The 26,455-nt window shown below is 40.3% G+C and overlaps 1 long non-coding RNA gene across 1 annotated transcript in view; it reads right to left on the bottom strand.

The window, feature by feature from the left end:
* Nucleotides 1-1,021: 1,021 nt before the first annotated feature.
* LOC137641950 (uncharacterized) overlaps nt 1,022-26,455 on the bottom strand; it is a 48,014-nt gene continuing 22,580 nt past the window's right edge. Inside the window, exon 3 of the long non-coding RNA XR_011044606.1 lies at nt 1,022-5,291. This is a non-coding gene — a long non-coding RNA (uncharacterized lncRNA). The remainder of the gene's footprint in view (nt 5,292-26,455) is intronic.

The following is a 26,455-nucleotide window of genomic DNA, read 5'->3' as shown; positions in this document are numbered from 1 at the left end:
GTCAGTGTTCGCGTCATTTTACTTAAAAGATGTCCAGACTCTTTACGAGGACTGCTACACACTGGGTCCATTCGTTGCAGCGAGTGCAGTAGTGGGTGAGGGTTCTACCACTACATTACCCTAATTCCAATATCCTTTTTAATCTGTCTCTTGAAATGTTTTTAATATTGTTTTTTGGGTTGTACGGAAGGCTAAGAAGCCTTTCGCATCCTGGTTGATTTGGCGGGTGGTCAAAGTCATTTCTTGAGAGCGCCCAGATTAGGGGTTTGATGAGGTCCTGTTGTATGGGTTGCAGCCCTTAATACTTCAGCTCCTGGGAGTCTTTCAGCATCCTAAGAGGATCGCTGGGCTTCGTGAGGAAGACAGACTAATAAGGCAGAGTAATCGTCTAAGTCAACTTCCTTACCAGGTACCTTTATATATTTGGGTTTTGTTATGATATAACTGTCAAAAACTCTAAGCATATACGCTGTAAACTTAATTAACTCTGGTCTCTACCCACCACCATGGGTGTGAATCAGCTATTATATATTCACCGGCTAAGTTAAATAGTTAAAAATTATATTTTATATAAATTTTTGAATATACTTACCCGGTGAATATATGAATTAAATGACCCTCCCTTCCTCCCCGATAGAGACCCAGCGGGATGAGAAAAATTGGGTCTGTTTACATGTATATACGGTATCTGGCCGATAGTTGGCGCTGGTGGGCACACCCGCAACCTTCATAGCGATCGCTCGCGAGTTTTTGTGTGTGTTTTCTGTCGAGCCGCTGGAGCAGCAGCTATTATATATTCACCGGGTAAGTATATTCAAAAATTTATTTTATAATTAAAATATCATATTTGGAACAAGACTGAAAAGTTTCCTTAAACTTTTAAGATACAAATCTATCAGATAAAATAAGAGATTAAACTCCTTTCTGTCCAAAGATAATACAAAAGTGAATTACTGTATATAATCAAGCTCAAAAAAACAAAAGTGATCTATTTCATAAAATGTCTAGTATATTTCATAAATACAAACCAACTTTAAATTGATACTTTATCACTGGGTTAGACAGAAACTAAATTTGCTATTGTGTGGTACAGCAATTAGCCGACACCAAATCTCCCTGAAGAAAGGAAAGCGTACTTTCGAAGATAATTCATTTTTATGGAGTAAAACATTAAAAAGAATGGCATTTTTAAGCATAAGTCCTTACAGTGATGACATTTTTCAAAGTTAAGTAGCCCTTCTAGGCAAATTATCCAGAGGGAATAATGTTCCACTTTCGAAGTTGAATCTAAAAGGGAGCACTCCTACGTTGAAAATAAAATCATAAAACTTTATCAGGCCAACTGGCAAACTGATTAGAGTATGTAAGAACTTTGTTCGAAACAGCACTACAGAAACAATCCCATTGTTCAACACACTACTGCATACAAGGGAACATCATATTTTGAAATTACAAATCCAATAATGAAGAATTTTGTACAGCACCTACAGATTCAGAAATATGTTCCCTTAGATAATCCTTTACATCCTACTTAGGGCAGTAGGCAATAATACATCATCATTCTGGGAAGACATACTCGGAACCACCTACACAGACATCTCTTTTGAATTTTAAAGGATTTCTGATACTTTTCATTCATGTTCCCATTGAGCCACTGTTGATGATCTAGTATTGTTGCAGCCTTTCCACTATGAACTAATTGTCAAAGACCTAAATAGACCTCTGAATTCTGACTATCCTTTCCATTCAGATCTTCCCGGACAGTACCATCCGGCTCATAATACTAAGTATGCAGCTAATTCTAAAAATCAGGCCTTCTCTCATGAAGCTCAATACTTCACAATATTGTAAGTTTTATTCCAGCTGTGACCAAGTTGTGGAATGATCTTCCTAATTGGGTATTTGAATTGGTAGAACTTGTAGCCAATGTTTTTATGCTAAACAAGCTGACATCTCTCTTTTTATAGTTTATTCACGAAGGATCTACTTTCATGCTGTTACTGTTCTTAAAATGTTATTCTAATTGTTCATTACTTCACTTGTAGTTTGTTTATTTTCTTTCCTTACTGGGCTATTTGTCCCTGATAGAGCCCTTGGGCTTATTGCATCCTGCTTTTCCAACTACGTTTGTAGCTTAGCTAGCAAAAATAATCATAATAATATCAACTCTACAACAGCATCAGTAAAAAGTGTCAAAGTCTATACAACAGTGAGGATCTTGTCGCCTCCAGAAAGAGACTTGGCGCTGAATGTAGGAGACTGCGGTAGTGTAACTCCTAAGCCCAAACTTCCTTGAATACTGCTAACAGGTCCAGATAGTTTATGTGAATGACACTCCTTAACTGACCATATCCTGAACTGGTATGACATTGGCAATATGTGAGGTCAGATTAAAAACCAGAGAAAAAAACATTGTAACATCAATGTAAAAAAAAAACTCTGGAAAACTGTACTCACAAATTGCCAATGTCACACAATTCCTGAGATGCATTTAAAGGTACAGAATGCAAATACCTTTACGTGTAACATATATGAATGTTACAATAATCTATTCAAAGTTCTATAGAATTTGTCTTCTTTGATGATAACTTATTCTCTGGTTACACATTTTTCCTTTGCCTATATGTACCCCAAATAGTCTGGCCTATTCTTTACACATTTTCCTTTCCTCATACAACTGCCAACACTAAGATAACCTAAAAATTCTTCACTCAATGGATTACATACTGCACTGTAATTGTTCAGTGGCTACTTTCCTCTTGGTAAAGGTAGAAGAGCTATGGTAAGAGGCTCTTCTAGGAGGACACTCCAAAATTAAACCCTTGTTCTCTGGTCTTGGGTGATGTCATAGTCATGGGTTAGAGTTATTTTGCTTGAAGGTACACTCAGGCACAATATTCTATTGGATTTCTTATTTCCTTTCCACATGACCATTTTCCCTGTTGGAGCCTTTGGACTTATAGCAGGCTGCTTTTCCAACTAGGGTTGTAACTTAGCTAATAATAATAAATGGATAGAAAGTTTCATGTTGGAGACTCTTCATGTATTTTTTAATAAACTTCTGAAAATAAGAATAATGTCTTATAAACTGATATTGAAGGTCTTCTTAAAATTCTATACTTCCCAGCATTTATACAGATATAGGAACCAGTTCCCAAGGAAGAATCCTCTTCTTCCTACTTACAGAAGTCAGTAAAAATGTTCCGTACCAAACTTTGGGATGTTTTGGCCTTTGTTTATAATCTATCTATTTTGCCTTCTCTTTGAAAGTGCAAAAATCAAACTAAAAATTAGACGTTTTGTGGCTTGTTAACATTTCAAAACACCCCTACTGTTGGAAACCGTCCATTTACGAGACTGGGGTTCAAGCCCAGCTCAAATGTGATGGTTTCTAGCAGTGTCAGTAACCTCATCATCCTCCTAGTAAGGTAAGGAGGAGCCTTTAGGCTTACCTACTGAGTCATCAGCAGTCGTTGCCTGATCCTAGCTTGGATGGAGAGGGGGGCTGGGGCACTGATCATATGTATATATGGTCAGTCTCTCGGGCAGAGTCTTGATAACCAGGGAAATGTTTCCGTCTCTTGCCTCTGCAATTCCTGTGTGGCCTTTAAACATATGAGAAACCAGTTTGAAACTTACGTGGCATAACTTGTAGCCAGTCAATACAGATTTGTCACCAACTACACTCAAACTGTTGAGTGCAGAGTGACTTTTTGTATCTGTAGAGTATTTGGAATCAAATCCTGACATAATTTCTAATGGATTCAAGGTATCTAGAACTGGTGAGGTACTCATAGTTTTCACCAAAAGAGACTGTAATCAATCCATTGAAGATAAGTTTCTAACTAGGCATATGAACACATATATACTCTTTACAGGAGCCACATTCACAATGAAAACTACAAAGACTCTTACGAATGAATGAGAACTTGGCCACTGCTACAGCAGTACAATATTAAACCCTACAGTAATTGTTAACAGGCAGAACACATTTACAGGATCTTAGCATACTAGAACAAGTCCTTTTCCTATCACATATGAAAGATAGAATAAGCGACACTCAAAATAAATGGAGAATTATTAGAAAAATAGTGACCTATTTAGCTACAATTATTCTAAAGCGAAATACAAACCAGATCATTTGTCTTTGGATTAAATTTATCATGATATGAAATTGCTTTGACTTTATCATATAATTCTTTCTCAGTTAAAAATCTTTTGCTATGACTAAAATGCAATAATGAAAACAGACACTTTCTACAATATATCAACTGAAATTTGTTTTTAAACAATAAGGTTTCACAAAAATGGAAATGTGTCCTGCCTATTAACAATATTATCAAAACACAGATGGTCCTCGGCTTACAAACACTTGGAAATACGAACACAAATCCAATTGAAATCATAAATCTGAGATATTGTATAAAAAGTTCATAATGAAATTCTGTAATATAACATTATACAATTTGATAGTGCGCAAAACGACATTTGCAACATGAAACGGGATTATTTGTTGACTTTTGCAGCTGAAAATCGTAGGCGTGTGAGTTAGGTGAAATTATAAAAAAATCGACTTACAAACAGCTTCTTAGCACCTTTTAAGTTTATAAGCTGAGGACTTATAAAATAGTATAATACTGTATGAAGAACATGATGCCAAATAATTTCTAATAAAAAAAGAGCAAATAATAAGGTAAATCACATTGAACTTTAGATGCTCTTTGTTAAATAAAGTAAAAAAAAAAAAGTTGCGGGTTTTAGGTCTCCACTCAGGCAATCTACATCATTCTGCTCAGGCAACCATAAGCCAGCAGGGACTATCACTAGCCCCCTCTAACCTCCCCCCCAGGCGCCACCCTGGGGAGTACCCCCGCGGTAGAAGGTTTCACACTATCCACATCCTAGCGGGGACGCGAACTCGGGACCTCTGAAACTGAAGCCCACGACGCAACCAACCTAACTATCCGGAATAGTTTTTAAACTATACGATCTATTAGACTTTACGACCTTACACAGTAATACTTTTTACCTGATTTCACAAAATCTAATGTTACATGTACTGCAATATTTTTTTCGTAAGTACAAACTACACTACTTTAGTTCTCTTAAGACCATTAAACGCTATGTTAAATGAAAGAGCATTAATCTTAAAAAGCACAAATTGGCCCACTGGTTCAACTGGGCCACTCAGATGTGTTGACTGAGTAAATCTACCGTAACTTCGTTGGAGTCTTCAGCGATAAGAGGGAGACAGTCCGTAAGTGGGACTCGACATCCTGAACGAAGGACTTCTGTAAAGGAAAATAAGGTTCTTTAGAAATGTTATTAGCCGTTAGCAAGTTCAGTACAGTCAACAACAACACTCAATAGCTAATCACTTTATCATAAAAACTATTCTTTAATTAAATTAAACAATGATTTGAAGAAAAAAAAAACCACTGATGATCCTGAGTAATTAAAATGTTTCATATAACCCGTTTAACTGCTACTTGGAGCATACATTATTATAAGCTTATAGGTGAATGATCATGAATGGGAGGTAAATCAGTTGTTGTTTGCGGATGATACTGTATTGCTAGCAGACACAGAAGAGAAGCTTGACCGACTAGTGACAGAATTTGGAAGGGTGTGTGAGAGAAGGAAGTTGAGAGTTAATGTGGGTAAGAGTAAGGTTATGAGATGTACGAGAAGGGAAGGTGGTGCAAGGTTGAATGTCATGTTGAATGGAGAGTTACTTGAGGAGGTGGATCAGTTTAAGTACTTGGGGTCTGTTGTTGCAGCAAATAGTGGAGTGGAAGCAGATGTACGTCAGAGAGTGAATGAAGGTTGCAAAGTGTTGGGGGCAGTCAAGGGAGTAGTAAAAAATAGAGGGTTGGGCATGAATGTAAAGAGAGTTCTATATGAGAAAGTGATTGTACCAACTGTGATGTATGGATCGGAGTTGTGGGGAATGAAAGTGATGGAGAGACAGAAATTGAATGTGTTTGAGATGAAGTGTCTGAGGAGTATGGCTGGTGTATCTCGAGTAGATAGGGTCAGGAACGAGGTGGTGAGGGTGAGAACGGGTGTAAGAAATGAGTTAGCGGCTAGAGTGGATATGAATGTGTTGAGGTGGTTTGGCCATGTTGAGAGAATGGAGAATGGCTGTCTGCTAAAGAAGGTGATGAATGCAAGAGTTGACGGGAGAAGTACAAGAGGAAGGCCAAGGTTTGGGTGGATGGATGGTGTGAAGAAAGCTCTGGGTGATAGGAGGATAGATGTGAGAGAGGCAAGAGAGCGTGCTAGAAATAGGAATGAATAGCGAGCGATTGTGACGCAGTTCCGGTAGGCCCTGCTGCTTCCTCCGGTGCCTTAGATGACCGCGGAGGTAGCAGCAGTAGGGGACTCAGCAGTATGAAGCTTCATCTGTGGTGGAAATGTGGGAGGCTGGGCTGTGGCACCCTAGCAGTACCAGCTGAACTCGGCTGAGTCCCTGGTTAGGCTGGAGGAACATAGAGAGTAGAGGTCCCCTTTTTTGTTTTGTTCTTGTTGATGTCGGCTACCCCCCAAAATTGGGGGAAGTGCCTTTGGTATATGTATGTATAGGTGAAATATATAATTTCATATTTTTATAATACTGTACATTTTTTCATCAAAAAACAAATTTCTTCAGGTTAGCTTATTTTGAGGAAGCAAAAACCTCTCATCACTGTATCATAATCATAGTATCAGAGTAGTACAAACTTAAACTACAATCTATAAACTACTGTATTAGCCTAATAGGGTATAAATCTTATAATAAATAAATCTAATAATTTAAATATATGTAGTTATTAGTTAAGTATATTCGGTAACACACACTCTCTCTCTCTCTCTCTCTCTCTCTCTCTCTCTCTCTCTCTCTCTCTCTCTCTCTCTCTCTCTCTCTCTCTCAAAATTTAGTTTGACTAGGAAATGAGAAATCCGCTGAAATAGAAATCAAGAAAACAAAATAAGATGAAAATTATATTTTAATTATAAAATAAATTTTTTAATATACTTACCCGGTGAATATATAATAGCTGAGCCTCTGGCGGCTTGACAGAAAAACACACAAAAACTCACGAGCGATCGCTATGAAGGTTGCGGGTGTGCCCACTAGCGCCAACTATCGGCCAGATACCGCATATACATGTAAACAGACCCAATTTTTCTCATCCCGCTGGGTCTCTATCGGGGAGGAAGGGGGGGCCTTTAATTTATATATTCACCGGGTAAGTATATTCAAAAATTTATTTTATAATTAAAATATCATTTTTGAATATTTAACTTAGCCGTTGAATATATAATAGCTGATTCACACCCATGGTGGTGGGTAGAGACCAGAGTTAATTAAGTTTACAGCGTATATGCTTAGAGTTTTTGACAGTTATATCATAACAAAACCCAAATATATAAAGGTACCTGGTAAGGAAGTTGACTTAGACGATTACTCTGCCTTATTAGTCTGTCTTCCTCACGAAGCCCAGCAATCCTCTTAGGATGCTGAAAGACTCCCAGGAGCTGAAGTATTAAGGGCTGCAACCCATACAACAGGACCTCATCAAACCCCTAATCTGGGCGCTCTCAAGAAATGACTTTGACCACCCGCCAAATCAACCAGGATGCGAAAGGCTTCTTAGCCTTCCGTACAACCCAAAAAACAATATTAAAAACATTTCAAGAGACAGATTAAAAAGGATATTGGAATTAGGGTAATGTAGTGGTAGAACCCTCACCCACTACTGCACTCGCTGCAACGAATGGACCCAGTGTGTAGCAGTCCTCGTAAAGAGTCTGGACATCTTTTAAGTAAAATGATGCGAACACTGACTTGCTTCTCCAAAAAGTCGCGTCCATAATACTTTGCAGAGATTTATTTTGCTTGAAGGCCACGGAGGTTGCTATAGCTCTAACTTCGTGCGTCTTAACCTTAAGCAAACATCGGTCTTTCTCATTCAAGTGAGAATGAGCTTCTCGTATTAAAAATCTGATAAAATATGACAAAGCATTCTTTGACATAGGCAATGATGGTTTCTTAAACGAGCACCATAATGCCTCAGATTTACCTCGTAATGACTTAGTACGAGCTAAATAGAACTTAAGAGCTCTAACAGGACATAATACTCTTTCCAGTTCGTTGCCTACGATCTCTGATAAGCAAGGAATATCAAAAGATTTAGGCCAAGGACGAGAAGGCAGTTCATTTTTGGCCAGGAAACCAAGTTGAAGTGAACAAGTGGCTTTTTCTGTAGAAAAGCCGATGTTCTTACTGAAGGCATGAAGTTCACTGACCCTTTTAGCCAAAGCCAAGCACACTAGGAAAAGTGTCTTGAGGGTGAGATCCTTCAGGGAGGCTGAATGTAATGGCTCAAACCTGTCTGACATGAGGAACCTTAGGACCACGTCTAAGTTCCATCCAGGAGTTGCCAAACGACGTTCCTTAGAGGTCTCGAAAGACTTAAGGAGATCTTGGAGATCTTTATTGTTGGAAAGATCTAAGCCTCTATGTCGAAAGACCGAAGCCAACATGCTCCTGTAGCCCTTAATCGTGGGAGCTGAAAGGGAGCGAACCTTTCTCAGATGTAAAAGAAAATCTGCGATTTGGGCTACAGAGGTACTGGACGAGGACACAGATGCTGACTTGCACCAGTCTCGAAAGACTTCCCACTTCGACTGGTATACTCTAATGGTAAAAGCTCTCCTCGCTCTTGCAATCGCACTGGCTGCCTCCTTCGAAAAGCCTCGAGCTCTTGAGAGTCTTTCGATAGTCTGAAGGAAGTCAGACGAAGAGCGGGGAGGCTTTGATGGACATTCTTTACGTGGGGCTGACGTAACAGATCTACCCTTAGAGGAAGACTTCTTGGAAAGTCTACCAGCCATTGAAGTACCTCGGTGAACCACTCTCTCGCGGGCCAGAGGGTAGCAACCAACGTCAACCTTGTCCCTTCGTGAGAGGCGAACTTCTGCAGTACCTTGTTGACTATCTTGAATAGTGGGAATGCATATAAGTCCAGAAGAGACCAATCCAGTAGAAACGCATCTATGTGGATTGCTTCTGTATCTAGGACTGGAGAGCAATAGATTGGTAACCTTTTGGTCAACGAGGAGGCAAAGAGGTCTATGGTGGGTTGACCCCAAGTAGCCCAAAGACTCTTGCCCACGTCCTTGTGGAGGGTCCATTCCGTGGGTATCACCTGACCCCTCCGACTGAGACAGTCTGCCAAGACGTTCAAGTCCCCCTGGATGAATCTCGTCAACAGGGAGATGCCTCGATTTCTTGACCATAAGAGAAGGTCCCTTGCGATCTCGAGCAGTGTGAAGGAGTGTGTGCCTCCTTGCTTGGAGATGTACGCCAAAGCTGTGGTGTTGTCTGAATTGACCTCTACCACTTAGTTTCGAAGAAGCTTTCGAATATCATCAAGGCCAAGTCGACTGCTAATAGCTCCTTGCCGTTGATGTGCATGCTCTTCTGACTTGAGGTCCACAGGCCCGAGCATTCCCGACCGTCCAGGGTCGCACCCCAACCAAAATCCGACGCGTCTGAGAACAACACGTGGTTTGGGTTCTTGACTGCTAGGGATAGTCCCTCTCTCAGACTGATATTGCTGTCCCACCATTTCAGGCATGTCTTTACTGGTTCGGAGACTGGGAATGATACCGTCTCTAACGTCTTGTCCTAGTTCCAGTGAGAGGCTAGATGGAACCGGAGAGGCAGAAGGTGTAGTCTCCCTAGTGAGACAAACTGCTCCAGGGATGAGAGAGTCCCTACGAGACTGTTCCAACTCCTGACTGAACAAACGTTCTCTTTTCAGCATTAGTTGGACTTCGAGCAGGGCTTGTTCTATTCGGGTGGCAGACGGAAAAGCCCGAAAAAACTGGACTGCGAACCTCCATCCCCAAATATAGAATAATCTGGGATGGGATCAGTTGGGACTTTTAGGTTGACCAAAAGTCCCAACTCCCTGGCCAGACTCAGCGTCCAATGTAGATCCTGCAGACAGCGAAGACTGGACGATGCTCTGAGAAGCCAGTCGTCCAAGTACAGGGAGGCTCGGATCCCCGAAAGATGGAGGGATTTTGCCACATTCCTCATGAGCCTCGTAAACACGAGAGGAGCAGGACTGAGGCCAAAGCACAGGGCTCGAAACTGGTACCCCACATTCCTGTAAACAAACCTCAGAAACGGTTGGGAATCCGGGTGTATAGGAATGTGGAAGTATGCCTCCTGAAGGTCGAGAGAGACCATCCAGTCGCCTTCCATTAATGCTGTCAAGACAGCCTGGTAGACTTCATCGTGAAGTTTGTCTTGACAATGAACACATTGAGCGCACTTGCCTCTTACGTACTCCTGCAGTGAACATGGCTGCCAGATCATTGGAGCCATCCCTGAGGGACTTGTTCCTGCAGAGAACGTGGCTGTCAGATCATTGGAGCCATCCCTGAAAGCCTTGTTTATGCATGACATAATTGTACAGCAAAACTTCAAACGCTCGAAAAAACTCCTAACAGGAGATGGTCTAGCTCTGAAGTCGACCATAAAATCCTGGAGCGTCTCATGGCCAGGCGCCAGGGAGAGTCTATGAGGTTTGAGAAGTCTATCTGAGCAGAGGAAGGAACTCCCAAGCCGAGAACTTCTCCCGTGTCATATCAGACTCTCGCTCTATAAGCCAGCTTAAAAGTAGGGAAAGCAAAGGCTGTCTTCCCCAAACTCCTCCTGGTGATAAACCAGTCGCCTAGCAAACGTAAAGCTCTCTTAGAAGAGCGAGAGAGCACTAGCTTATAAAACAACGGCTTCGAAGTAGCTAGGCCTAGTGTAAACTCTGACGTTTAGGCGAACGAGGAGCAGCAGTTACAAAAAGATCCGGACAAAGATCCTTAAAAATCAGCATGATTTATTTAAAGTCCATAGAGGGCTGAGCAGCTTTAGGCTCCTCTCCGTCTGACAGAGTCCTCAAGGGAATATCAGTAGGAGGGGGATCAGCAACTTCCTCATCTGAAGGAACCTTGTCCGACAATAGCCGAGTCTCAAGCAAGGGAGAGACCTGCCGTGGTGGCAATGCTTGACAAGCAGAGTCCACACGCAAAGGAGCAACAGTAGCAGTCAAGGACGCTATGTCATGTAACTGCTTAAAGGACTGACCAGTAACAACAACAGGTGCGGGAGGACGTTCGACGTCAAGTCAAGACTGCCTTGACTGCTTAGACTGAGCAGTCAAAACAACTCTTGACTGCGGTGCTTGACGCTCAACGTCAAAACAAGTCAACTATGCTGGTTGGTGAACGTCCAGAACGTCAACAAGAGCAAGCGGCAGCGGCTGAACGTCCACAAGCGGCTGAGAGTCAACACGGGACTGCATCGAGTGAGGCTCTACAAAACACGATTGACGTGACTTTGTAACGTCAATGTCAACAGGACGAGCAAAGGCTCGTTTGGGCGGCTGACGGCCAAGATCTCGATCAGCTAAGCGGCGAGGATCATCGTGAACCTGCTCAACAGAATAGTCCTCCATAAGAGAGGCAAGCTTATTCTGCATGTCTTGCCGTACAACCCATTTAGGATCAACGGGAATGGTTGCGGTAAGAGACGAGGGTAACGTCTGTGACTGCAAAACCTTGCCTACAAAAAGACTCTCGGAGCCTGTGTTACGCTTTTGTTTAGGCGGCGAGCAGTCTTCTGATAACTGCATAGGGTCAGAGCTGTCCTAATGGCTACAACCAGGACGCTGGACCTGTCCTGAAAGGACTGACTTTCGCTTAAAGGGCCTCGAAACCTTGCTCCACGGTTTCTTACGCGAAAAGCCTTCGGATGACGAGGAGAAAATCGTCTCGTTCGTCTTATGGTAGGGGCGGTGTTGATGAGACACGCCTGAAACCATAGAGGGAACGTCTGTTCGCTGATCAAGTCCTCTCGAACCCATAAGTCGTACGACATTACTTCTCCCCTGGGCTTGGGAGCTTGCAAGAGGTCTCGGACTAGGCGAACGACAGGCACGAACAGACGAACCCACGGTCGCAACACTGATAACACTTTGCGCAATTATCACTTTATCACTACGATTTTCTGTTTTGCACTTACTTCACTGAAATCGAATTTTTCAACAATTCACATTAGGTATGAATAAAACTGATTTCTACCTGAAGCACGCAATTCTACCCTCATCAAAAGGTTATAATTGCGAAATCAGTCGTATAATGTAAGCACATTAAAACAAGCAAAAAACAGTAAACATATATTAAGATAAAAAGATCAGTGGCTGGGAAGGAGACTAAACACTAGTTCATTCAAAACTACGTTTTCAATCTCTCACCGTACAGTGCCTTGGGACGAGAATAAAAACTAAAAACGTTTTATCCTTTCTCCCCGTACAGGGACTAGGGACGAGAGTAAAAAACTGACTCGAGAACAACGTTACTCGCTTGGGACGAGAATAAAGAACGGAACGTTCTCTCTCTCTCTCTCTCTCTCTCTCTCTCTCTCTCTCTCTCTCTCTCTCTCTCTCTCTCTCTCTCTCTCTCTGATTTCGCACCGAAGAGAAGAGCCCACTTACCTTTCGTCAATAAACAGGTTATTTGACCAAAGGAAAAAACTGAAAGGTTTTTCAATTAACAAGTTCCTTTAAAATAGTATTTAAAACATTTAAGTTTGAAAGAAGAATGAACAAAACGTCAGAATCGATTTACTCTTTCTACAAAGTGAAACCGTGATTCTCTCTCTCTCTATCGTAACGATAGAGCGCAAACTGCGTAGCATAAATAAACTAAACGTTAGTTCATCTTTGAAACAGTACGAAGACTATTCAAAGAAAATCTTTCATAAAATATCTACTAAAAAATATTCATTTAATAAGATTTAAATCATTTGCTCTGTAAAAGTTATTTACGATTGAAAAGGGCTCAACGTTGTTTAACTTCGGTTTCCAAGTTAGGACCGCCTACTCTCGGATTAGAGGAGGAATAGGAAAGGTCGCATATAAACAAATCATTAAAATTTATCTTGATGTTTATTATAAATGGAAAGCTAATCGAAGAGGCCTAATAAAGGCGGTTGAGATATAAAATATATAGAGGAAAATCTATAATTAACAACAACAATTTATAACGTGATAAGATAATTTCTAAAATCCTAAAATACACTTCCGTACTAAGGGAAGGGTCGGCCATTTAAAAGTCAAAGAAAGTCCAAAAAAACAATCCAAAGTCATCAAAAATTAAATCTATCCAAAAACGAGTTCAAGATTTAAGTTGAAGATAAAACACCTGCACTGCGAAAGCTCAAACCAAAAGGAAGTACTTCACCAAATATGTTGAGAAAACTCCAGGTTATACAGCGAGTATTGATACGTCTTGTCGTTAAGGCCGACAGAGAAAAATTGGGTCTGTTTACATGTATATGCGGTATCTGGCCGATAGTTGGCGCTAGTGGGCACACCCGCAACCTTCATAGCGATCGCTCGCGAGTTTTTGTGTGTTTTTCTGTCGAGCCGCCGGAGGCTCAGCTATTATATATTCACCGGCTAAGTTAAATATTTAAAAATGGTACTAAAGCCGATTAGATTAAATTTTAATCTTTTCAAATTTTGTGATACAAGAAATCTAAGAATTTTTAATCAGACAACAATTACGGTATTATAATAATCACATTCACAGTTATTGTTGGATTTCATTTCAAAAATATATGTTGGCCTAATTACACAGAAAATTGGGCTTTAAAAGGAATCCGACGCAAAATTTAATTTGCCAAAGTCTATTTGCGGCAACGTCATTGCGACACTTTTTCAACTTTAGCATAATTGCGTAAAGCGTCGATGAAATGGCCGTTAAGTCATCAATGCAATAGCACAATGGCAAAACTGGTGACGGATGTACCCAGGACTGAGTATGACTACTTATTTTGAGGACTTATGATTGAAATCTTCTTGCCTGAATTGTGTATTAAGTGTTGCACAGGGGAACATTCATAACTTCTATCGTATATCAGTATCAATTAGGGAAGATAAACTACAAATCTCAAAAGTAATTTGTATTTTTCCTAGCTATACAAACACAAGTCATTTCAATAGGGAGTCTTCCTTTGGTGGGAGGAAGTCCCAATGGCAGGAAAAGGCTGTCTGTTTGAACCTCGGCCCACAGCCTGGCCCCGATACGAGGTAGGGGCATACCTAAATACTCAAGTTATGTTATCCCTGCTCAGCAAAGAAAGTAACATGCTTTGAAACAGACAATCACATGTATTATAAAATTGTAGCTTTATTCTATAAGGTTTGATTCAGAGAAATGTCCTCACCTGCTTGAGTGTCTACCAGTGCTAATACTCCCAAGCCCAAGAGAGTTAGGATGGGGCAAAAGGTTATTTACATTTGGCATTAAGTACTTATAAGTAACAGATGAGTTGACACTAGGATAATTGTGCTGCAAAAGCATAGTTTCTACATTGACTATTGGACAGCCACTACAGGGCCTATAGTACAGGTGTCCTGGGTCTTGTAGGTGCCGGGTGGTTCTTGTGGAAAGCAATGTTTGTGACACGACCACAGATGTCATGAGCCCTGGAAGAGACCCTGGAAGACGCTTCTCCCAAAAGGTTTATAAACCTCACAATATTCTCTAGCAGTCAAAGAGAAATGGTACTTTCTGTTACTCTTTTCTCCTTTCATCCAATCTTGACAAATAGATTAAAGACACCGGAAACACAAAGCACAGTCTTTATCAAATAGACTCACTGTCCCAACAGGGCAAAGTAGTTAATCCACTACATTATCAGTCTCCTCCTCGAGTGATGAAAGATAGAATCAAATCACTTGTCACAAAAAAGTGGATTTTAGGTCTTACAGGAAGCTATGGTCGCAGCTAAACCATGAATCTTGTGAGCCGTTGGAGTTGCCACAGTAGTCATGTCTCCAAAGGATTTGAAAGCTCTATTAATAGCCTCTCTATCAGTGTCTACCGAGTGGTTATTGCAAAATGCTAAGGTTGTGGCAACAACACAAAAGTTATGGGCTTTGGTAGGGGCCCCATTCAATGCTCTTCCTTAAGATATAAGCCCTCAAAGCAAGAAAGGGATTGTGATCTCAGACCCTCCCTTCTTGTTTGACTTGTGCTAACAAACATGATAGGAAAGGTCAGGCAGTAGGAAACAGTCCTCTTAAGGTATAAGCAAACTGCCCTAACGGGACAAAGTAGCAAACAATCCGGATCATCAGTTATACCTCCTTTAATGCTGATATTGTAAAAGTCAAATCTGATATTAATGCTGATATTGTAAAAGTCAAATCTGATATTAATGCTGATATTGTAAAAGTCAAATCTGATATTATTAATAGCAGCATTTTGGATCTTAGCTGCAAATTTTGTAATGAAAGTAAATGACAGAACTTTCCACCCACTGGAGAGAGAAAAAAGATAAGATAGGTTATGTAGTTTGCTCGCTCTTTGATGAAACTAGAGCTAAATGGAAGACTGTCGGCAAGAAGCCACCGATTACACAACACCTCCCAGTCATCTGAGCACAGTGAGGATTTCCAAAGGTGACAATTTGGCAGAAAAGACTTGCATTTTTTTTTTAAATATAATGCTTCACCTGGACACAAATACTGACAAATCTGCTATAATCATAAATGACGAAGGATCTGGATCCAAATGTAGATCCTGACGGGATTGGTTCCTATTGAGAAATTCACTTGAAGCTCTTTCCCTTCTCTGGAATCTCTTCCTGTTCCCTGAGGGACTGACTTGCAAGCAGAGGATATTAACAAAAATCTGTCGTGTTACATTCTGTTAACATAAAATCGTAATACGACTGTGAAGAAAGAAACAGTTTAACATATTTCTTAACCAAACATTATTTCTGAAATAATTGGTTTTGTTCCCCAACTCTCCACTCGAAAATTAATTATATTCACGATATGAATAAAGAGAAAGATCTAATCCCTGTTGTTTAACCCTGGATAGGTACGCTCCTTGGACACCCCTTTAAGAGTATACTCGGACGCGCGCGACCCCGACGCCAAAAAAAATTCTTGAAAAATCAGTTTTTGCAGTAACCTCCTTTTTTCTTTTGCCAAAAAAACTTCAATGAATGCTTAAAACAACTGTAAAGATAAATACTACTCATCTGCAGAAAAACTATTTATTATAAATATTTTAAAAAATTAAGTAGAAAAAAAAAGACCTTACATAAAAATTCATAAAAAAAAAAGTTTATACATATATACACAAATCCTTTTAGGAATTGATTCTTGAATGTTTAGGACACATCTTGATGTATTTTGGATGAAGTCAGACCCATGGAGGTGAAGATCTGAAATGAGAAAAAAAGGGTAACTTTTTTTGGCCAAAAAAATTTGTCCAAATTTCATGAATTTTTTTTGGTACCCAAATGAAATAGGAAGTGGCTAATTTTTTTTAGGGAATAAACATATGTTATCCTAGAATAGAAATATGTAAAAAAATCTTCATTATTTTGTAAATTACATTTATATCAGGGGCCATATCTAAAGGTAATTTTTTGAGTACTTAGAAATTTCGTAAAAAAATACACATATTTAATATATAATATGATATTTATGCAGGTAAAAATATACCAAAATATCACAAATTCTATAGGGAACAAGAATATATATAGATAGGGCAACTTACGCTTCGGATATGTCCACAAAATGGCCGCCAACCACACTGACTCAGACTCCCTAATCTGCCACTTGAAATGTAGGAAGGGTATGTCAATTTCAAGGTGTTATTTACTAATCTAATTATTCTTGGATATGCATAAAAATTGTATGGTGGGTTGCTGGATAATTGTCGATTATTTTACGACTATAAAATTAAAATTCTGACACAAAAAAATTTTTTGAAGGGAAATAAAATAAAAAAAAAAATGTAAAACAATATAATAGCCTATTTTAGCTAAAAAAATTTGATGATATTCAATCAAAAAAGAAGTAAACAAAATTTTCCGACAAATAAACATCTAGAGGAATCATTACTCTGTTATAGTTCCTTAGTACGTAGTAATTTTGAAAGAAATGGGAAAAAACGAAAAAGTGGCAATCGCAGGAAAATCGAACACATACCTATATATACGCCATATCTGGCTAAAAATAAAGATAGACATGGGTAGCCAGATCATCTAGAAACACTTTCCAACACTGTTCCCCAACTCTCCACTCGAAAATTAATTATATTCACGATATGAATAAAGAGAAAGATCTAATCCCTGTTGTTTAACCCTGGATAGGTACGCTCCTTGGACACCCCTTTAAGAGTATACTCGGACGCGCGCGACCCCGACGCCAAAAAAAATTCTTGAAAAATCAGTTTTTGCAGTAACCTCCTTTTTTCTTTTGCCAAAAAAATTCAATGAATGCTTAAAACAACTGTAAAGATAAATACTACTCATCTGCAGAAAAACTATTTATTATAAATATTTTAAAAAATTAAGTAGAAAAAAAAAGACCTTACATAAAAATTCATAAAAAAAAAGTTTATACATATATACACAAATCCTTTTAGGAATTGATTCTTGAATGTTTAGGACACATCTTGATGTATTTTGGATGAAGTCAGACCCATGGAGGTGAAGATCTGAAATGAGAAAAAAAGGGTAACTTTTTTTGGCCAAAAAAATTTGTCCAAATTTCATGAATTTTTTTTGGTACCCAAATGAAATAGGAAGTGGCTAATTTTTTTTAGGGAATAAACATATGTTATCCTAGAATAGAAATATGTAAAAAAATCTTCATTATTTTGTAAATTACATTTATATCAGGGGCCATATCTAAAGGTAATTTTTTGAGTACTTAGAAATTTCGTAAAAAAATACACATATTTAATATATAATATGATATTTATGCAGGTAAAAATATACCAAAATATCACAAATTCTATAGGGAACAAGAATATATATAGATAGGGCAACTTACGCTTCGGATATGTCCACAAAATGGCCGCCAACCACACTGACTCAGACTCCCTAATCTGCCACTTGAAATGTAGGAAGGGTATGTCAATTTCAAGGTGTTATTTACTAATCTAATTATTCTTGGATATGCATAAAAATTGTATGGTGGGTTGCTGGATAATTGTTGATTATTTTACGACTATAAAATTAAAATTCTGACACAAAAAAATTTTTTGAAGGGAAATAAAATAAAAAAAAAAAATGTAAAACAATACAATAGCCTATTTTAGCTAAAAAAATTTGATGATATTCAATCAAAAAAGAAGTAAACAAAATTTTCCGACAAATAAACATCTAGAGGAATCATTACTCTGTTATAGTTCCTTAGTACGTAGTAATTTTGAAAGAAATGGGAAAAAACGAAAAAGTGGCAATCGCAGGAAAATCGAACACATACCTATATATACGCCATATCTGGCTAAAAATAAAGATAGACATGGGTAGCCAGATCATCTAGAAACACTTTCCAACACTTTAAAATACAAGTTTTGCGACACTACTTGCCAATTCCTTACGGTAACATGACTAAGCAAAAGAATGCAAAACAAATAAAAAGGGGCACTCGCGGAAAAATGGCCAACATTCTAATATACGGCATTTCAGAAAAAAAAAATTTCAGCCACGTACTAGGCAAACCATCAAGGCACATTTTCCGACAAATAAACATCTAAATGAATCATTACTCTGTGATAGTTCCTTAGTACGTAGTAATTTTGAAAGAAATGGGAAAAAACGAAAAAATGGCAATCACAGGAAAATCGAACACATACCTATATATACGCCATACCTGGCTAAAAAAAAGATAGGCATGGGTAGCCAGATCATCTAGAAACACTTTCCAACACTATAAAAATATAAGTTTTGCGACACTACTTGCCAATTCCTTACGGTAACATGACTAAACAAAAAAATGCAAAACAAATAAAAAGGGGAACTCGCGGAAAAATGGCTAACATTCTAATATACGGCATTTCAGAAAAAAAAAAATTCAGTCACGTGCTAGGCAAACCATCAAGGCACATTTTCCGACAAATAAACATCTAAATGAATCATTACTCTGTGATAGTTCCTTAGTACGTAGTAATTTTGAAAGAAATGGAAAAAAACGAAAAAATGGCAATCACAGGAAAATCGAACACATACCTATATATACGCTATATCTGGCTAAAAAAAAATAGTCATGGGTAGCCAGATCATCTAGAAACACTTTCCAACACTATAAAAATATAAGTTTTGCGACACTACTTGCCAATTCCTTACGGTAACATGACTAAGCAAAAAAATGCAAAACAAATAAAAAGGGGCACTCGCGGAAAAATGCCCAACATTCTAATATACGGCATCTCAGATAAAAAAAAAAGACATGCACGTGTTAGCCCAACCATCAAGGCACACTTTCTAACACATAAACATGAAAAAAAAATCAATAATATACGGCAATTCCTTACTACGTAGTAAATTTTTACAAATATTGAAAAAAAACAGAAATTGGCAACCGCAGTTAAATACCCAATATACCAATAACTACGTCGTATCTGACAAAAACAAAGTCACGCATGGGTAGCCAGATCATCTAGACATACAATCCAACACTAAAAAAGCAAAAGTTTTACGACACTATTTGGCAATATCTTACGGAAAAATGACTTGGCAAAAAAATGAAAAAAAAATGAAAAAGGGGCACTCGTGGTAAAATGCCCAACATTCTAATATACGGCATCTCAGATAAAAAAAAAGACATGCACGTGTTAGCCCAACCATCAAGGCACACTTTCTAACACATAAACATGAAAAAAAATCAATAATATACGGCAATTCCTTACTACGTAGTAAATTTTTACAAATATTGGAAAAAAACAGAAATTGGTAACCGCAGTTAAATACCCAATATACCAATAACTACGTCGTATCTAACAAAAACAAAGTCACGTATGGGTAGTCAGATCATCTAGACACACTTTCCAACACTAAAAAAGCAAAAGTTTTACGACACTATTCGGCAATATCTTACGGAAAAATGACTTGGCAAAAAACTGATAAAAAATGAAAAAGGGGCACTCGCGGTAAAATGGTCCTCGTGGTGATGAACGACATTTTAACTAAAAAAAAATCATGCACATGGTAGCCAAACAATCCACCAAGACTTTCCACAACTAATAACCTATACAAGTTGCACCATTCTACGACAATTTCATAATACGTAATAACTTTGATAATTATGCAAATTACCTTAGAAGGGTAAACTCGGTCGCGCTCGACCCCGACACGTCTCAGAAATCGGGGAAGGAGTACAGCTACAGCAATGCACATCTGGACACTACTAGAGCGTGTAGGCGAGACACCTACTGCAGGTCGATCACCCACAAATTCAGTCACGGGGGTGAGTCACGTGAGAAAAACCTGTTTTTTTTTTGACGCTCGGGGTCGCGGACGACCCACCGTACCTATCCAGGGTTAAGTTATAGCTAGTCATGATAAGTCACGAGATATTGTTTTGCACTCACTTAAATAATATCAATATAATGTTCTAAGCTGTTAAAAAGCGAAGATTCGTTGTTATGTACTGACGGTTTTAACGATGAATATCTGGAGAATCTAAAATCATGAAAATTTTCCCTATACAGGTATCAAGTCCCCGGATGCATTGCAAAAAAACATAACTTAATGTTAGATTGATGTTTTACACAAGAACGTGTAAAGTTAGTAGTGCGTTCAGCTGCTATTCCAACATTCAGGTGGTTCGCGTATATTGAGACGCATGGTACGTTCCAGTGGATTTTTTAGCAGATGCTTCTCCGATACCCTATGGAAGAACGCAGGGGGGGATTATTTGTGGAACTGTGAATGTAGCGATACTCTAACACAATTACTAGGCCTATAATACATAATTTGTTGATTTTTCCTACAAGATACGTATTTCTTTCTTAGGAGAGGATAAAACTGTGGAACCCCTTGGGTTAATAGAAACGGTTGTGAATATATATTTCACTAATTCCTTCTCAGAGGAGAAGTACCTGTATGAAAATATCAGTTACATAGGCTTAAAAATTGATGCTGCGTACTACTTGGCATATACTATTGTGTAACATGTGGACAGGCAATTCTTCCTAGTCAGAGAAGTCTCCCTGATCTCCTATATCTGAAATAAATAGCTAACCACAGGAACTTAGCACACACGGTATTTGTATGCGACGAAACGGAATCGTATGCATTTAAAAAGAGCTAGCAGAGGAGAGCATCGCTTCCTTTCTCTTCAAGGTTGAAAAGCTGTATAAAATAAAATGAAAGATATATCATATTTGATAAATATTTTATATACATAAAGGCTGGAAGACAAATCCTTCCAGCTTTCTTCTCCTATGTTTACATATCTTCCCCATTGCAAGGCAGCCATTTTGTGCACCTCGCAAGTGCAATTCACATCACACCTTTTTCTCTACCTATATAAAGGATTAGGATCAAGCTCTATATGGGGGACCTTCAAGAGAATCCCAAATTATCATAAATACTGGTTTAGCACTCATTAGAAAGTCCCAATCTTGGAAAAAAGCCAACAAACATCCCATTGCTACGGTGCAATTATACATCGTAGCCATAGCCACCAGTTTTCTTCTATAGAGTTTCATATAGAATTCAAGTATTTCATTAATAGTTCGAACTGCTAATAGGCTGGAAAAATATTAAGTTGTCTTTTCCTACAGAGAATACAGATTCCAACCCCCATCACAGATGTAAAGCCACCATAATAAACCCCCACCTCCAACAAAGCATAAATTATCACCCGTTTTTATTATCTATAATGCGTTCGTGATATGAAATTATCCAGACAATCTATAACCAAGCAGGTCTGTCAATCCCTAGATTGTTCAGGTATGGATGAAAAATAAACTGTTGAATAAGAAAATGAATAAATCTTTGAACACTAATGTAATGACAGAAATGCTTCATTTAACTGAATGGTAATTCCATTTACGATTATTAGACTTAATAAACGAATTGGTTTTCATCTCATCAAAATGTTATGTTAGCCACACGTTGTTGAGATGGTGTAGGATCGAGTGTGCATACGCAGAGGGGTAGAGAGGCGTAACAAAGGATTAGTTGTGTCTGTGGTCGAGAGTTTGTGATTGAGTGCCAAGGTAAACAGAGGCGTAGTTGTGTGAGCCTCGGGCATAGCTGGGCTAGGTAAGCTCAGAACGCACTCTTCAAGCCGCCAGCGACCAGTGTAGAGGGGAAACGGTGTTGCTCCCCCTTATTATTATGTGAAATTCTTACTTTCTCCCTTGTAAAAGGTATGCACTTGTCTTAGTTATAAATGATGTTTTAATAACACTTGATATTGTCTATTGTTGTTATCGTTTTAAATGTATCAAATAAAGTACGATAATTCTGCCAGTATTGAAACTGCTTTATGCTGTGCTTGCATGTGTGTTGGAATTGTGCCACCAACCGTAAGTTAAGATGTGTAATATTATTCTCAGATTTGTGAAGTTTATTCTTTGATTTGCCAGGCTAACTGTGCAGTGTAACCAGTAGGTTAGGTAAGAGTACAGTATAGCCTAGGCTACGAATTGCATGTTGTTTGACATAGGATCGCGGCCCTGAACGAAGACTTTGTATCACAGGGTACCAGTTTGGAGCACCAATCATGTACTAACAATTTTGTAAGAATAAAAAGACCCCGGGAACCAGCCTTTCCCTCAACCTCCACTGCAAATGAAGATCCGTCCTTCTCTCCAGCAAGAGTCAAGTTACCTTAAGCCTAGGCTTAGAGTATTAGCCTATACCTATGATGTACACGGTATTAGCCTATGACGAGGCTTGGTTTGTTATAGGTAGGCTAGCCAGGAGTAAGTCGATTGTCCTAAATTGAATGGTGCCTCCAAACTTAGGTGAGGACAATTGACGAAGGTAAGAGTTTAGTGAAAAGTCATGTGTGAAACGGCATGACATGGTGACATACTCAGGGACGAAACTGAACATTGTCTTTCGCCCTTCTCAATAATGGGCGATGTCAAAAGAGAGACCATGAAGTTCCTTGACTCGTATGGTTGCTGTCCGAGTGTGTAGGAACATTGTGTTCTTAAATTAGGAGAAAATTTGTTGCCTGGTGAAGTGGAACACAAGGAGGTTCCTTTAGGGATCGAAGATTGAACCATGTTCTGAGAGGAAGGTCTCAATTCCAACTGGGGAAATGCAAGTTGTACGTCCGTATGAGTTAGGAAAAGTCTATCGATGAGAGGGTGTTCCTTTCTTTCAGTTTGAAGGTGAAGGATCAAGGGGTATGTGATCATCTTTACCTGTCGAAACTGAATAGGGGGTCTTTTCCCCTTGCATATACTCGAAGATTCCGCTATTGCTGGAATCGAGGTATCGAGTGGAAAGGCACTTTCACATGATGCCAACCACACAAGACGTGATACTGCCTAGTAGACTGATGCTGAGGAATTCCTCAGATATCTAGACAACCTTTTCGCAAAGAGGTATTAGGTAGTCTTCAGGCGTACAATCATAGCAAAGCTATAGCTTGTGGTAGGTGTCGAAGTGGGTTGTCTGTTATGTGGAGAGGGTTCTCTTGGAGAAGGTTTGGAGACCTTTCTGCATAATGCCATAGCAGAGCTAGGAGAGTCCTTGAGAGGTTGACCGATGTTCTAGCCTTGTTGAGTGCCCTTCTCCAGATAAAAAAGGGACGAGACGTAAACGTCATTGTTGTACCCACCATTGTTACCAGAGAACCTTGGGGTCTAGGGGCTGGTGAGCAACGGTAGCCTGAGATTCAGGAGCGTTGCAAACAGACCCCCTAGTTGGAGGACCTCGTAAAGTCGGGAATTTGTTGGCTACATGGCGATCCAAAGTCCATTCGGTATACAGTACCTTATCTGAGATGCTGTGCACAGATTGTCGGTGAGCACATTCTTCCAGTCTGGAATGAAGCGGGCTGACAGTGGTACCGAACGGACTTTGGCCCATTTTAGTGTTTATACTATTAGATGGGAAGAGGCTACAAGCCAGTTCCTAAATGCTTGTCGTGAGTGGTGTGTTGTCCATCACATCACTAGTGGTCTGTTAGGAACCGATGAGGCTGCTGAAGGACCGGAAAGTTGACCTTCATCTCTTAAGAGATTTAAGTGAAGGTACCTTCGGGCTCTGTCCAGAGGGGTGAGGTCATGTGGTGCAGCACTATGGTCCCTCCTTTCTTCTTTTTCCGACTCAAGTCTCCTGGAATGGAAGTCGTTCTCGTTTCGAGAAGGTTTTTGTGAAGATTGGTGTTTAGAATCATTCCCAGATACACCAGTCTTCTGAGATGGAAGTAGGGAAGATTTCCATAGGTTTATCCTGATCACTGGATCTTGGTAAAAAGACTTCAGAAGTTCCAGTGTTAATGCAAGGTTGCCACTGGGTCTGCTAAGGTCAGTCAGTCGTCCCAAGAGAGCGGAGACAGAAGCCGATCCTGTGAGACCAGGATGGGTGTAGTGGAAAGACCGAAGCACAGTGCCTTGAACTGGTGTTTCTTGTTTGTCTAGACTGAATCTTCCAACCTTCCTAGATGGATGGTTTGCGCCTGGGAGTAAGTGTCCTTTAGGCCCAGTGTGCAAATGAAGACCTGAGGTCTTAGCCCTTGATCGAACTTCAACATGGTGTGGACGTTGACCTAAAGGGACAGCTCCTTGGTGATCCTTTGCATGGAAGATTGTCGACGCTGGAGTCTTGACTCGTGTCGTAAAGCATCAGGCGCGATACCCAGTGTAAGAATTCTTCTCTGAGAGAGAATTTCTTTAAAAGGAAGGCTACGCTTAGCCTTACCACGCACCCTGATGGGATTGATGCTATTCCTTAGAATAGAATCAATCCGGCGAATGTTAATCAATGGTTAACCGTTGGGTATCGTGGTTACTGTGCAGTTGGAGAGTGCTCGCAAGTAGTTCCCTGTTGGCAAGCCATTGATGAGGGTTGTCGAATGTTTACCGATCACATTAGTGTGATGGCAAATGGCCAGAAGCGAGAAGTATGTTGTATAACTTCTAATCTAGGAACTACAGGAAGCGGTTGACTACTAAGTTCGAGTCACGAACTGCTGCCAAATAACCGATGACCGATGAATCGGTGTTCTGTGAGCCGATGGTGAGTTCGAGATCAGAAAGCTGATAATGGTTCCCCCTGTTTGGTCAGAGATGAGCAAGCTGAAGATGGGCTGGTCAGAGATCAGCGAGCTGAGTTCAATGATCGAGGAAAGATGAGCTGCCCATCGGTGATCTAGTGATCAGCAAGCTAATGACTGGTTATTCACTAGCAATCGGTGATTGGAAATGCTAGCGATTGGAGATCGTTAGTCATTGGAGGGACTAGAGGTCAAAGATCAGCATTGAGCAAGCAATTGGCGATCTGGTGAACTAGCCATCAGCAAACAGTGATCTAGAGATCAGTCTGTAGATGCTCTCCTGTTTGCTGGCGGTGGTCTGTCAAGGAAAATAAAAAAAGAAACTTCAGAAGAGACAGGGACCAAGGATTCCCCATTTCGATTCCCTTGTAGGATGGAATCTTCGGGATCTTGAATCCTTCTGTGGAGCCTTATTCCTCTTTTCCCGGTGGCAATGTTTATGTGTTTGCGGGGAGGAATGGGGCAATGGTGACCTGTCCAAAATGTTTTATTCCATTTTACTGACAATTACGCGAGTGTGTAGGTGAGTCTGGAGCGATGGCACACAGGATGATGCTGGTGCTTAATATCTGCCTGGGGCGCAGGCAAGCGCTGGTTCTTAGGCAAGAGCTGGTGCATTGGATCTGCGAGCCTTGACTCTTTGGCAAGAGCTGGCGCATTTATCCAGGACTGTAACTGCGCAGGAGGGTTCAGGAAAGTGAGGAAGAGTGCTGGCATGCAGTAAGGCACTGGGTAGTTTTGTGCATTCTCCCTAGAATGCACCGAAGCATGTGACTGGTTGCGCAAGAGTGGGAGCATTGGCGCGTGTGTGAGAGTATTACGTGGAGACTGTTAGCGTGTGCGTGCAGAAGACCATCGCTGTCCGCACATAGAAGATCGTCAGCGCGCGCGGAAGGCTGTGTGCGCACACTCAAGATTATTGGAGCGCGCACGCACGTAAGGCCGTCGGTGCGCATGCACGGTAGACTGTTGGTGCGCGCGAGGGAGACCCTAGGCACCCACGCGCGGAACTGTTGCCACGCGCGCGTGCAAAACTATTGGCGCTAGCGCGCTTGGAAAATCATCGGCGCCCACGCGGGAGACCAGCGGCGCCCGTGCGCGGAAGATCATCGGCGCACGCGCAAGAGCATTGGCGCTAGCGCGCGCGGGAAAATCATCGGCGCGTGCGCGTACAAGGCTGTTGGCGCACGCGCGCAAAAAACTATTGGCGCGCGAGACTTTCGGCAAGCGCACACCGGAAGACTATCGGCGCGTACGCGCGGAAGACTATCGGCACGTGCGCGCGGAAGACTATTGGCATACGCGGGAGACCATCAGTACCCGCGTGCAGAAGATCGTTG

This window comes from Palaemon carinicauda, chromosome 6 (assembly GCF_036898095.1).
Source record: "Palaemon carinicauda isolate YSFRI2023 chromosome 6, ASM3689809v2, whole genome shotgun sequence".
NCBI classification, from domain to species: domain Eukaryota; kingdom Metazoa; phylum Arthropoda; class Malacostraca; order Decapoda; family Palaemonidae; genus Palaemon; species Palaemon carinicauda.
Note: the sequence above shows the minus strand (reverse complement) of the source record. Positions and strands in the feature narration are given on the sequence as shown.